The 14,485-nt window shown below is 42.4% G+C and overlaps 1 protein-coding gene across 4 annotated transcripts in view; it reads right to left on the bottom strand.

Annotated features, from left to right (window-relative positions):
- STON2 (stonin 2) overlaps positions 1–14,485 on the bottom strand; it is a gene marked incomplete at both ends in the record, with an annotated part of 99,905 nt that overhangs the window by 47,347 nt on the left and 38,073 nt on the right. The gene's annotated exons all lie outside the window — the stretch shown is intronic.

Raw genomic sequence — 14,485 nt, 5'->3', positions numbered from 1 at the left:
TGGTTTTGTAAATGGTTTCACACTGAAAATGCAAGACCTCGTTACTTGATAGCCGCCTTCCATAAATACTGAAATGAAGGCTTTCATACATGGAGGGATCCCTCAGTCACCTGTCTGTTTTGTAAGCGTGGGTGTTCACGAACAAAGGCAGAGCAGTACCGTAGGGGAAGCTGGAGCAATGCAGCTGAGCGTGAGCAGAAAGGAATGAACACAGAGCAGCAATGACGGGACCAGGCACTTATTAAATCCTGTAACTACCCAGACGAGGGAGGTATCATTCTTTCCCCTTCCCATCTCAGTCCACTGGAGCTCAGAGGTTGGGTGGTGTTTTGCAACCATCCCAGGCTGGGTAGGTTCATCATCAGGTGAAAAGATAATTTGGGAGACTTTGGTGGATTTTTATTAGGCCTTTACTGCTGAATCAGGGGACAGACCAGCTTTCCCTCTCAGTATCTTTCTGGCGGTCTCCTCTCTGTAGTTGTGCCGACTCAGAGTGGCACCATCCTTACATCCCCTCGCCCCTCAGCATGGGTGTCCCCATTTACATATGTGCACACTCCGTGCTCTCTGGGTCCATGTGTCCATAATTATAGGTGTGGGTGCAAGGCCACAGGTGCAGGTCATAGACGGTGGGCGGGTATAAAAGCCTGATTTTTTGCACATTTACCCTACAGGTGGCCTCAGGAATCAGCCAGTGTGCAGACGGTGCACCCAGCATTTGGACACAGTTTGCCCAAATCTGAGACTCTGTGTTATAGTCTCACCAAGTCACCAGGCACGTCTCCCCCTGTTCACTTCTCTTCCACTTGCCATTGGACTAAAACTAGGTCACGTGTTCATAAATCTTTATACCATTTCAAACACTGATATGGCATGGTGTCTAATTCTGCAGGATGCCAATAGGTACAAAAAATGTAGAAAATGTACTAGATCGGGTTCTCGACTGTAAATTCTCACAACTCTAATATGCAAATAAATATCGTAGCTCCCAAGACAACTCTAATATGCAAATATATATCTTAGCTCCCAAGCTCAGAACAGAGAGTGTTGTTTCCAGTTCCCCAAGTTTCCCCAGATACCCTCCTTGGGAGGAAAGGATCTTTTGGGCTATTGTACTTTTGTACTCCTCTCCTGCATCTCAATACTTGTGTTCTCCCCCAGTACAATGGCATTGGGGTGGGGCCTTTGGGAGGTGATTAGGTCAGGAGGGCAAAGCTCCCAAAAATGGAATTAGTGCTCTCAAAGAGGAGATTCTGCAGAGCTGGCAGCCTCTGCACACAATACGTGAGGATACAAACAGTTTGCACCCCAGAAGAGGAGCCTCACCTGCCCACGCTGGCACCCTGACCTCAGACTTCCAGCCTCCAGCACCATGAAAAATAACTTCTGTTGTTTCTAAGACACCCAGTCTGTGCCATTTTGTTATAGTAGCCTGAATACACTAAAAACACCTTTTTTGAACTTTAAAAAAAAAAAAAAACTATGACAAAAAATATTAAATAGCATGTAGGAGTAAAAAGTAAAAAGTAAAAATCTACCTTTTTTTAAATAACTAGTCCCATTCCCCAAAGGTAACACTGTTAGAAATCTTATGTGTCTGCCTCAGAAACTGTTATGTGTATAAAGCATTTACAGGTACCCTTTTAAAAATACAGCAGTCTCTCCCTTATCCTCAAGGGATGCATAGCAAGACCAAACCCATCCAGTGAATGCCTGAAACCTCAGATAGCACCAAACCTTATACATGTTTTTTCTTACACATACAGACCAATGATCAATTCATGAATTAGGCACAGTAAGAAAACAGCAACCACAATAATAAAATGGAACCATTATGTCATTATTCTCTTATAAAGGTTCTGTGAATGTGGTCTCTCTCTCATAGTTGAACTTAATATTTTCAAATCCTGGGTGAAATGGGTAACTGAAACTACAGAAAGCAAACCCAGAGATAAGTGGATACCACTGTCACATAGCCAGGATTGAGTGTATCCATGATGTGTTAGTTGGCACTTTTTAAAAAACTTAATGATACAGTGGAGACATTCCATATCAGCATATCGAATTGCTACTGGCAAGGAAGAGTCAAGAAAAGCAAAAGCAGATCTATAATAAAGATTGACCACTTCCTAAAAGGGTCCCCCTATGTGGCTCGCAGGATGCTTCACGATGGAATATCAGGGCAGCTGTCTCCTTCCTTTTCTGGCTATAGCTATGGAAGGCTCCATACCTGACACTGATGTACAGGATGGGGAGGAACCAAAGACCAAAGTTGCACCCCAGGCCACTGTGAGGAGGATCTGATGAAGTGCAGTCACCATTTACAGAGCAGGTTCATTGTTAACAGGCTCTTGTCTTGTTAACCTCACCTTGGCTTCTTATAAATTCCCGACATGATCAGTAAGATCTTGAAAAAACAGAGCCACAATAAATCTCAATCATTTCCACGATGCAGAGATTTCAAAATTGGCTCCTACAACCTTTTTACTAATGAATGAAATGATTTTCATTTCATTTTCATTTTCATTTCATTTCATTTATGTGGGTCTTCCCTGAGGGCACATACCTGTCCTAGTGTCTCAGCCATGACACAAAATTCAAATGTGCATCCCCATAGTGTGTGGGAATGCAGAACAGAGTGTGTCATGAATCTTATGTGATGTTAATATGGTTAGAATAAGCAGCGAATATTTAATTAGAAATAGCTTTCCCTAGAATTGCAAAGGTCATTTGAGGAATGATTTGACTCATTTCTCTCAGAACACTGTCTAGAGAAATGTAAATCAATACGTTCTTATTCTCTTAATATATTTTTCTGTAAATGCCAGAGAGCCTTTGAAATCAGTCTACTGGGCTATTTACCCCAACCTTGTTGTGGGAGCATCTCCGTAGTTTGAGAAATCACCCAAGGCCGTTGCTTGATTTGGGGTGTCTAGGCTTTGACCTGATCCTCCTGCCAATCAATCATTATTTCTTTCTTTCTCTTCACTTTTGCTCATCTCTCTCTCTCTACCCAACTTCCCAGGCAAGGAAAGTCTTGACGGTAAAGTAACAGAGACAGACTGAAAGACTTGCTAGAGGACTTGCATTTTTTAAATGCAGTTACAGTTTTAAAAAATACTTTGCAGTTTACTCTAAAAGATGAAAAAAAAGGGGAACTTAACTAATCCCTCCTCCAGCTTTGACGTCTACCCCAATATTAGACTGTAACTTTGAGCATAGGCTGAGAACATGACAGAAATTTATTCATTTTGGGGGTATTTGACCCTTTCTTGTCCTCTGTTTAGCATAATCTTCATGTCTAATGCTTTGTGGCTGATTCTCAGTTAAATTCATGAAAGACCATCCATCCAGAAAGATGTCTACACCTGGCACAGCCCCAAGCTGACATATGCACACAGAAATGCTGGCTTCGCTGCTCTGCAGCAGGAGATATGCAGGAACAGCAGCGATCGAAGACAGGCAAGGAAGCTTTACTTTTGCTCTGCTCAAGTCACAGTTCAGAGTTACAGCTTCCTGGTCTCTCAAGTGAGGATAATTTCATTTACCTAACAAGGCTGTGAGTGCACATTAACTGAAAGAAGTCTGTAGAACATTTTGTAAATGGCCAAGGACTGCACAAATGTCAGATAGTGACCATCACTGCTACGTATGTTCATTTAAGTGAGCAGTAAAGCTTGGTAACTAGTTAACAGAGGAACCAAGTTGCTTTGGCTGCTCGTGGTCCCCAGCCATGGCCCTGCTATTCCCAAAGTAGGTCCATCAGAATAACTGGCAGAAAAGCACAATCCTATCAACAGTAGAAAATGGACCAGATTATTTTCATGTGTTCACAGACCTTTTCCTCCATTCATCTTGCTGTATCAGACCTTCTAAACTATTTCCTTTTAATATATTTCTGCAACTAGTTTAAACATTTTGTTATGAAAATTATCAAATGAGAGAAAAGTAGTGTCACAAGACTCCATATATATATATATATATATATAGTACCAGCTTCAACAATTATCAATTCATTCAAATCTTATTGCATGCATATCCCTAACCCACTCTGGATTATTCTGGAGAAAATTACTAGTATCATTTTATTAATTCTATTAATAAATTAATAAGAATTAATTTTATTAATTCTGCAAGTATTCCTAGAGGCTAGGGATTCTGTTTGTAAATATAACCAAAATGCTATCACATTCAGAAATGAACTATAATTACTTAAACATTGTTTAATATTTGATAAATATTAAACATTTTGGGTGATTTTTTGGTAGTTCAAATCAATCCTGCAATTGGTTGATAAATGTTATTTTTTCCATCTAAAGGTGCTTTTCACATGTTATTTTCCCTTAATTTATTGCTAAAACACCAGGTTCTTTTGTTATGTAGATTGTCACACAATTCACTCCTTGAGGATAGTTTGATTTAACACATTTATCTATTCCTGTTTTTTTTCTGTGAATTCATAGTTAAATTTAGAGGTTTGATCAAATTCAGATTCGATTTTTAGAGAGAATAGTTAGTTGCTAAGTGGTCCTGTGTACCTTAATCAGAGCGCAACTTATATACGATTATCTCTGATTTGGATGCTTAGCAACCACCTAGAATCAGGACCTGAGTATTACTTCATAGGGATTAGGAAATCATGATTTTTCTCCCATTACTTCTTAACTGGTAGGCTACTGTTATTAAGAGTTTACATTTGTCTAAAATGAGAGCATGTGTTTCTCACTTCTGTTTTTGGCTGTGAGGTGTTACATTAAATAATCTGTTACTTTTATCTATATATTTCATTAAATCTATTATGCTAAAAAGATGACTTGGTTAAATTTAAAAAGGCAGATTTTGGGGGAAAACAACTAGAAACATTAATCAGAAACCTTCAATAAAAGGGTAGAGAAGATCTGTCCACACAGTACATTGTTGAGATTCAAACTTGAATCTGACCCTTGTGAACTCCATGAACTTTGGTCAAATTTTTAACATTCTTATCCTACAGTCATGTCATTTCTGAAATGGTGATAATAATAAAATATTTATAATAATAATAAATAGCCTGTGGCTTTGTGAGGATTCATGATAAAGTATCCAAAGAGCCTGTTCTGATATCCAAAAAATAGGAGACTCTCAACAGCTGACAGTTACTACTAGTTTCTCAATTGTGTCCCCTGCACCCAGTACAATGCCTGGAAAACAGCAGCTGCTGATATATGTTGGGTGAGTAAATGGCAGATTGGCTTAACTTTGTCCCAAGCCTGCGATGACTTTATTTCAAGTTCCTGGGGATACAGAAACAAACAAAACAGTCTCTACTCATGAATTTACACCTAATTATATGCAGGAATGGAAAAGGGCATTATTTGCTTCCAGGTGAATTAGTCCCATCAGCTATTTTGAAAATAAGTACTACTGGTAATCACAGGGCTAGGCAAGAGAGGGAAGTAAGATGAACTCAACTACATCATTAGAGAAGGTATCAATTTTCACTAAAAGAGAGACTTATTTGTACTGTTATTAACTGTGAGTTTGCCTGGGATGTGTTGAGGGCTTTCCAGTGTTGTGGTTTGAGTTTCATCCCTTCAAAAGGTTGGTTCAACCTGTGAGTGTGACCTTATTTGGAAATAGTCTTTGCAACTGTAATCCAGTTAAGATGAAGTCATATCGGCTTGGGGGGGCTCTAAATCCAACCATGGGTGTCATTATAAGAAAGTGCATAGTGGGCCTCCCTGGTGGGGCAAACTATCGGCTTGCCACTGCAGCACGAGTTCGATCCCTAGCCAGGGAGTTAACCACGTGGCACAGCAGACCTCTCTTGTCTCACCTGCTGCTTCCTCAGCAGTGTATTTCAGTACATCTGCCTGTTCTGCTCCCCACTCTGTCTCTCTGGTGAACCCTCTCAGCTCTACCCCCTGCACCTCTGGCCGACACCCCCTCTTGTATGCATAAATAAATAAAAGTGCATAGAGACACAGATACACAGGGAAGAAGACCAATTTATTTGTTATAGAATTGTGAAGTGGAGGCAGAGGTTAGAGTCCTGCTGCCTGGAGCCAAGAATTAGCCAAGGATGGCCAGTAACCATTAGAGAAGGTGAGGAAGGAATCTTCCTCACAGTCAAGGGAACATGGCCTGACTGACACGCTGATTTGAGATTTGTAGCCTCCAGAACTATGAGAATACATTTCTCTTCTTTTAGGCCACCCACTTTATGGTATCTTGGTACAGTGCCCTAGGAAACTCACACACCCAGGGATTCCAGACCAAGGATGTGCACAGCTCAGCCACCTGTGTCTTAAAGCCTACCTATAAATTGGCTAGTGGGAAAGAGAGGAGAGCGGCTGGGAATCCCAGGAGACACTGTATCAATGTTAATTCCCTTCCATCAACTGAGCCTGTGATTGACTCTTCAAAGCTGTGCAAGTACCAACAGGTAAGTCAGCTTTACTTGAAAAGCAGGTAAGCCGAAGCCACAAAACTTGTTGGCACTGATACCTTGGGAATGAGGGTGCTCTTTGTGGAGGTTGGCAAGAGGCAAAGGGGAAACATTCACATCATCCAGGCAGAGTGGGGAAGCACCCTCCACCAGCACCAACCGGTCAATCCTTATTCTCTCAGAGGGAGGCCCAACTGTCTAGTGGAGATGCTTCCCAGCTCTCCCCCAGCTGCCCAACCTCCACCCCAGCCTTGCTCAGAGAGAAAGGGAAGTTAGGATACAGTAGAGGTGCTGGCAGGCAAGAGGCGCTGATTTAGGACCCCTTAGACATCACAGTCTGGATATATACAATAGTAAATGGTGCTGCTGACCACATACAAATGCTCCTAAGCCCCCTTTGTGGGGCAGGCACGGGACTGAACACTGGAGAGATGAAGAATGAGCTATATAGTCTTTGATAAATTGTGTTGGGAATATGGGATTGCTTTTTATTTCCCTCTTAAAATATTCTTTAATATTATAAAACTTTTATGGTGAAATGCTTAAAATTAAAACCCTGATCTAATCTTTTAAAAGATATATTCCATGCATTTATTCATAATGTAAGTGCATTTTTTTACAACATTGCTCAATCATCAGCAAAACGGAGCACTAGGTGCTCAGGGAGGCGGTGTCTGCCCCCTCCTCCCCCATTTACCCTCACCCACCTCACACTCCAACACTAGGTCAGTAGCACATGAATTAACACTTAATTGGTGGCTAATTATTTCAGGTGTGCTAGTTTTATTTTCCCAGATTCCCTCCCCCAGGGCATACATCACCTTGTCACACTAGCTGTGAGCACCTACTCAAAGCCCACCATGCCCCAGGGTTAGCTAGCTCTCCAGATGGGACTTCGCAGTCCACTTTTCTTACCTTTCTGGAAAACGAGCCATAACAAGCTGCCTTGTGATTATGTCAGGACAAAGGAGGAAGCAGAAGAGACTATGACTCAGATTCCTGCTCACCTTTGGGGTCTGCTTAGTCGCTTCCTATTGGTTCACTCTGAAATGGCACCACCAAGACCGTCAGGCAAAATATGCAAGTGGGACTAAGGGTTCCAGCCGTGAGGCACCAGCACCTGGGAAAATATGCGTCTGTGCGTGTGCACACATGTGTCCTGGCAAGTGAACACCTGAAGGCTAGAGCCACTAAACCTTTCTTAGGTAGAAGCAAAAAAAAAACCAAAAACAAAAAAAAATAGACTTTTTCTTTAACTTCTAGAATTTTATTGTTCCTTTGTGACTGTCACAGATGCTTTGACTAGTGCTGGAAGCAGCAAGGATTGGGCCCCATCCATCTTTGGAAATGCAGGTAGAAGTTGTATGATGTGCCAGACAATATGATGAGTTATTTATAATTGTTCTTTGTTTATTCCATTCAGAGGCTCTACCAGCTAGTACTCACACTGTTTATATTTAGAAACTGTCTAGAAGGGGCAGATCCAGTCCTGGGGCCTTCAGCACAGAATTCCTGCCTGACCACAGCTCACCACTGTTGGGTTGGAGGAATACCAATAAAACCAGTATCAAGCAAAATTGCTAGTTCCTAGCCATTTTTCTACCACACCCACCATCAGTCAAACTTTGACAGGTGGCCCTTGAGTGAGTCCACCAAATTAGCCTCTCTCCAGCCACGGGCGGGGGAGACCAAGAACCCTGCTGATGTTGTCCAACTGGGGCTGAAAGTTGCATCCCCCCTCCTCTCTTCACCAGCAGAATCGAGGTCAGAGGCGTAGAAACCAAACCAAAGTTCCCAGGAGTCACACATTCTAGCCCACTGCTGCCAGCCACTGTGGGAGTGGGAGGCACAGGGGCAAGGGAACCCTGACTTTCCTTCATTCCCCAACAGCTTAATGAAGATCTGGGCTGTTGTCATCCCAGGGAACAAACCCCATGGCTGTCTGAGAGAGACTGACTTTTATTCTCAAACCACGCAACAGATCCTCCTTTGAACTCAAAGTCAGCCATAAAATGGCTCATAAACTTGTATCTGGGGTTACAGCCCCCTTAGAGTAGGAGACCAGATCTCCTCCAGCCCCTGGGTTGGTTGAAACCAAGCTGCTAAGGAATGTCCTTGGTGTTTTTACTGGGGGTGGGAGGCTAGTGAAGGCCTCAGCTTTCACTGGGCTGCCGCAAGGCAGGGCCTTCTTTGGCCAGATTTTTGCTGTTCTTGAAATCATAGGTGTATTTGCTGACACCATCTGTGAGCAAGAGAGGATATCTATTGGTTGCGTGCTTTCGGATAATTCTGAAAAAAGTCACATTAACATTCTGAGGTTCATGGGCTTCCCTGGTTGTGCAAGGGGTTAAGACGTAGCACTATGAAGCTATCTACAGCCACTACAGCACAAGTTCAATCCCTGGCCAGTGAGGTGACTCACATGGCACAGAAGACTTCTCCTGTCTCACCTGATGCTCCCCTCAGCAGTGTATTTCAGTAGATCTGCCTGTTCTGTTCCCTACTCTGTCTCTTGTGAATACTCGCACCCCCCCTCACACCTCTGTCCTGTACCCCAGTTCTTGTATGCATAAATAAATCTCTAAAAAACCACTGTGGTTCTAGCACATAAGTGACCCTCAAAACTAGATATTTTGGGCCTCCCCGGTGGCGCAGTGGTTGAGCGCTGGGTTGCGAAGCTGCCCGCAGCCTCTACAGTGCCAGTTCGATCCCCGGCTGCTCCCCGGCCACCGGAGGAGGGTCCCACATGGCTCACAGACCTCTCCTGCCGCCCGCTGCTCCCCTCAGCAGTGTACTTCGGTCCTTCTGCCTGCTCTGCTCCCCGCTCTGGCTCTGGTGAATTCTCTCGCCCTCCCGCGCTTCTGACTGTACCCAGTGCTTGTATAAATAAATAAATTAATTAAAAAAAAACTAGATATAAACAAGCACCGTCTTTGAATCTAGTCAAGAGAAACCAACCATTTTCTTGTGACATTTATTTTACTTACACTCTTTTAAATCTCTTTTGGGGATAGAAATTCGAGGGAAGAAGTCATCATTATTAAGATATTTACACTATGTCACTGACGAGTTCTCCAAACACTCTTAAATGTATTAAACCTACCACAGTGCCTTGAACTTCTTTTGTCATTTTTGTACCACTAAGAAGACTTTTTTTTTATGACCTGAGAATAGCTAGCTGCTTTCAAATGGGGAAGAAGTTGTCATATGGTAAAAAGATTAGATTTGTTCTTTCTGGGGCCTCCCTGGTGGTGCAAGGAGTTAAGTCTCAGCACTATGAGGCTATCCGCAGCCTCTGCAGCATGAGTTTGATTCCCAGCCAGGAAGTTACCCACATGGCGCAGCAGACCTCTCCTATCTCGCCCGCTATTCCCTTCAGCAGCGTATTTCAGTAGATCTACCTGTTCTGCTCCCCACTCTGTCTCCAGTGAATCCTCTCACACACACCACTACACACCTCTGGCCGATCCCTAGCTCTGATTGTATAAATAAATAAACCTTAAAAAAAATGTTGTTCTTTATGAACCCAAAACATGGTGGATGATGGTAATAATAACTATAATAATTATTATTTGAGTGGAAGAGTTGACATCTAATAAGGACACACACACACACACACACACACACAAAGCCAAAGAGTTTTCTAAGAACATTCAATATATTTTCCCTTTGTCTTCACAATGACCCTATGAAATCATTACTATGATTATTCTAATTTTGTAGATGAAAAAACTGAAACAGAAAAGTTAAGTGTGTTGTATAATGTCAAACTGTTAATAAGCAGGGAAGCCAGTCTTCAAACCAGGCAGTCAGCTGCCAAAGGACTAGTGGGTCAATAGCAAAGTGATGCCGAGTTCATTGTAACAGTGTGTGAACATGGGATGAGCAGTCCCTCTAGGGAGAGTGCATCCTTGCAAGTGGGAGGTGTTCAGGCAGCCACTGTTGGAGAGTTCCCCCTTAGCAGGACACTGGCAAGCTTCCCCCTAAAGCCCTGGGGATGCTCATTTCTTCATATTCCTTCTACTGAGGTGCTTAATATCAACACAATTTTATTTTCTAGATTTGGACAATTACTAAAGTTATATTTTTCATCTTTATCTGGCAGTCGGTGTGCCATTCAAAGAGCAGAGGATCCATTTATCATCACAAATGATATTCAAATTTCTGTCAAAAGAACAGATTTCGGTTTGTATACCTTTTCTAAAACTGCCTCCCTTTCTTCTTCTTGGAAGCAGATGGTAAATTATGTCTCTGTCTGTTTCTGTTCTAAAGCCAAGAAGCTTGTCAGTGAGAAGGATGCTACCTAGCACCTGCAGTTTGTACTACTGTTAGGTAAGCCTCAGTCAGGATGGATGTCAAGGTTCAGGCAGACAATGAGGCTGGAGATGATGCTGACTTAAGAGTCAGGTAAGCTTCCAATAAACCAGCCTCTGCGAGTCACTATGCCCCCTCCAGAACACTAAACAATACCCACTTCCTCTCTGCTAGAAGTGCCAAGTCTAAGCAGCATCTATAAAGTAGAAATGAAATATTAGATTTGTTGAAAGACTGCTCAGTTTGTCTCTCTCTATATTTTCCCTTCTCTTCATTTATTTAAATATTAAGACTCAATTTCAATTCCACCACACACTATGGCACTTTCTAAACAAAGGAATTGGATAATGTACTAAGTTCATCTTTCAGCCTAGAAATAATCAAGATGAGACTCTTGACTTGGTTCATAGAATCTCTAAAGCACTGACATAACCGCCCTTTGTTAGTCTTAGGGCCAACAAGGAGGAGTCTAGGCTTCAAGCAAGTTCTTCATAGTTTCCTCTCCTTCTATTTCCAGTTCTTTGACATCTATTTCAAAATGCCCTTTCTGGGCACCTGGAAGGATGGAAGGATCTGAAGAATTATGACTATTGTTACTTCCACAAGTGAGGCTAGTATTGTTGCTTCCACAGCAAGCCTTAGGCAGAAACAGAGCAGAAGGAAGACAGGGAAGGGACAAGATAAGTGGGGAGGAAACAGCCTGCAGCAGCCTGCTGTGCCATCATAGGGGCCAGGCTGCTCTGGTGAACAAAGATTTGCTGCTAAGAATAATATAAGAGTCAGCACTAAAAATGGTGATCCATTCTTTGTAAGACGAATGCTCTCCAAGATACTGAGAACCAGCTCTCTGTGGTAATGGGAAGGAAAGGAAAAAGGAGTAGAGAAAGATCTAGAAGAAAGAAAAGAAAAATATAAGGAGAAAAAAAAGTCCTAGTACTACTCCTAATCCTGATCCCAAGACACACTCATTCCCATCTCATGTGATGTGAAGGGATAGTCCGAAGAGATGGACAAAACAGGGAAGGAAGATGCTGGGCGTGGAAGATCCATTCACCCCCCTCTTAAGAGTTTTTTGTTTGCTTGCTTTTTGTTCTGAGGACTGACATATATTGTGAGTCATATTCTTATATGAAAAATCCTGCATCTATTAGGGAGATAATTTGTAATTTGAGAATGTCAACACAAGAGGAAACAAGGGGGCCTCCCTGGTGGTGCAGGTGGTTGAGCGCCACACTGTGAAGCTGTCCACAGCCTCTGCAGTGCAGGTTCGATCCCGGCCAGGGAGAAACCCACATGGTGCAGCAGACCTCTCCTGTCTCGCCTGCTGCTCCCCTCAGCAGTGTATTTCATCAGTCTGCCTGTTCTGTTCCCCGCTCTGTCTCTGGTGAATCCTCACCCTCCCGCGCATCTGACCTGTACCCTGGCTCTTGTATAAATAAAAAATAGATCTTAAAAAGAAGAAAAGAAAAGTTGCATTGGCCTGAGGGCAGCAATTGGGGCAGCAAGGGTGACATTGACAGGGGGAAGAGGGAAAGGCCATGGAAGCAAACGGAACTCTAAGCTGGAAGCGTCACTTCCACCTGTATCTCACTGGTCCAAAAGCAAGTCACACAGTAAAGCCTCTCGTGAGTGCTGCCTACATCACAGGGAGGGACAGTGAAAGTCTTGACCAGTCACATCATCTTTCCTTAGATATCAGTGCTGAGGGCTTAAGGAGAGAGGGAGAAATCCAGGACTTGAAAATAAAGATGAACAGCTCTGAACGGTTGCCATCTAAATGCAGTGAAGAGACACAGTGCCTTGCAAACAGACATTCGGTGAGAGGAGGGGGAACTAGATTGAACTATGGAGATGTGGAAATGGCCCCACAGTCCCAGCATCCTCTGCGGGAAAAGGACAATTACTTGGCAGAGGGAAAGCAGTAAGTCTCCCGAGATACATTCCAGCTCCAACTAATAATGTGTTGCTTGAGGCAACCAATTTGTACAAACAAACCAGTCCTGAGGAGGAGGGGGCGGGGAGAACACATAAAAGTAAACCCAGCAATTGCTCCCTCACCCCATCAAGCTCCCTCCAATTCACCTTCCTCCCACCTCTTGTCAGGAAAGCTTTCCTTCCTCATTCCAGTTCCACAGAAAAATGCCATCAACACAAAGCTCACTGAGTGGCCTACCCTTCAGAAAATGGGGAAGAAAGAAAATTCTTTTCTGTCATGGTGTTTACAAAAAGTAGCTAAGGACACAAAATAGAACATCATTTTGGTTCAATTCTGCTGTTTTTCTGCAACTTAAAATTTTTTTTTCTTCCCAGACTAATTCCTAGCTCTAAAATATGAGAAATTCTAAAAACTGCATTATAGTGTAATCATCATAATGGTTACTCCTTATTATATTCCAGAAACTTCATGTTCCTGGTGTCATTTAACTCTCAGAACAAACCTGCCGGCTCCGTATTATTGCTATTGTTTCCATTCTACAACTGAGGAAACTAAAGGTCAATGAGAATAAATAATCTGCCAAATATCACAGAGTAGGGGAGGAATAGAGCTGGTGTTTGCCCCTTTGCCAAACTCAGAAGACTAGGGTTTTACAATATTTATACTTAGTTCTCACAAGGAATAAATTTAAAAACAATTACATAGCTTTTTTAAATCTAGAAAAGACTGTAATATTTGAAGTACTAGTCTCCAACCCCACCCCAAAGCCAACAGTTCAGGCTCTATCCCCCAAAGAGGCCAGCCCCCAAACAGATTGATCAAAAGATATTTTAAAATAGCTCCAGGAATATATTGAACTTTATTTCTAAATGGAAATATTTTAATATTTTTTTAAAGATTTCTTTATGTATGTATACAAGAACTGGGGCATAGGCCAAAGGTGTATAGGGTAAGAGGACTCACCGGAGACAGAGTGGGGAACAGAACAGGAGGAGCTACTGAAATACACTGCTGAGGGGAGCAGCGGGTGAGACAGGAGAGGTCTGCTGTGCCATGTGGGTCAGTTCCCTGGCTAGGCATGGAATTAATGCTGCAGTGACTGATGAGCCTTAACCCCTGCGCCACCAGGGAGGCCCAATTTTTGGGCTTTTGTAAATGTTCTTTAATGCTAGTGAGCAGTTCTAAGATCTCAAAGCAATTTTCTGGAGAAACTTTGCTAAAACACAGGTTTCCAGGCAGCTGGCTTTTGCTGTTTTCCCATAACTCTTTCCATCTGCCCTATGAAGACACTGCTCTCACTACACTCTAATTGCGTTTCTTTCCTCTCAAATACACCCAGAGCCCTCACTAGATTATAAGTTGCTTAGGGGCTGTGGCTCATCATTATGCAGGCAGGTCCTCCCAGGGCTTGGCACATCATAGATTCTTATTTGTTGAATTTAAATGAGTCAACTGTGCTTCATTGTACAAGGACCAGGAGGTCACCACACAGATATTCTTAAGGCTTTTGTGCCACAGATCCTTTGTCAGTATAACAAAGTCTAAGGACAATATGTTAAATACATGAACAATATATAGGACGTAAAAAGAAACTACTTATATTAAAATACTTATCAAATATTAAAAACAAATTTCATGAATTTTTGATATAGTAACAGCTATATTTCTTTATTAACTATTAATAAAGTCAGTAACTATCATGATTTCCAAGTATCCACGCAATCAATGAGATCTGTCTCAACTCTAATATACTATGGAAACATCTGTAATTTCTGTTGATGATTTAAGTGGAAGGTATTGCGGGTACT

The sequence above is a fragment of the Talpa europaea genome (assembly GCF_964194135.1).
Source record: "Talpa europaea genome assembly, chromosome: 8".
In the NCBI taxonomy this organism is placed as follows: Eukaryota; Metazoa; Chordata; class Mammalia; order Eulipotyphla; family Talpidae; genus Talpa; species Talpa europaea.
This window is presented reverse-complemented; position numbering and strand designations above follow the sequence as displayed.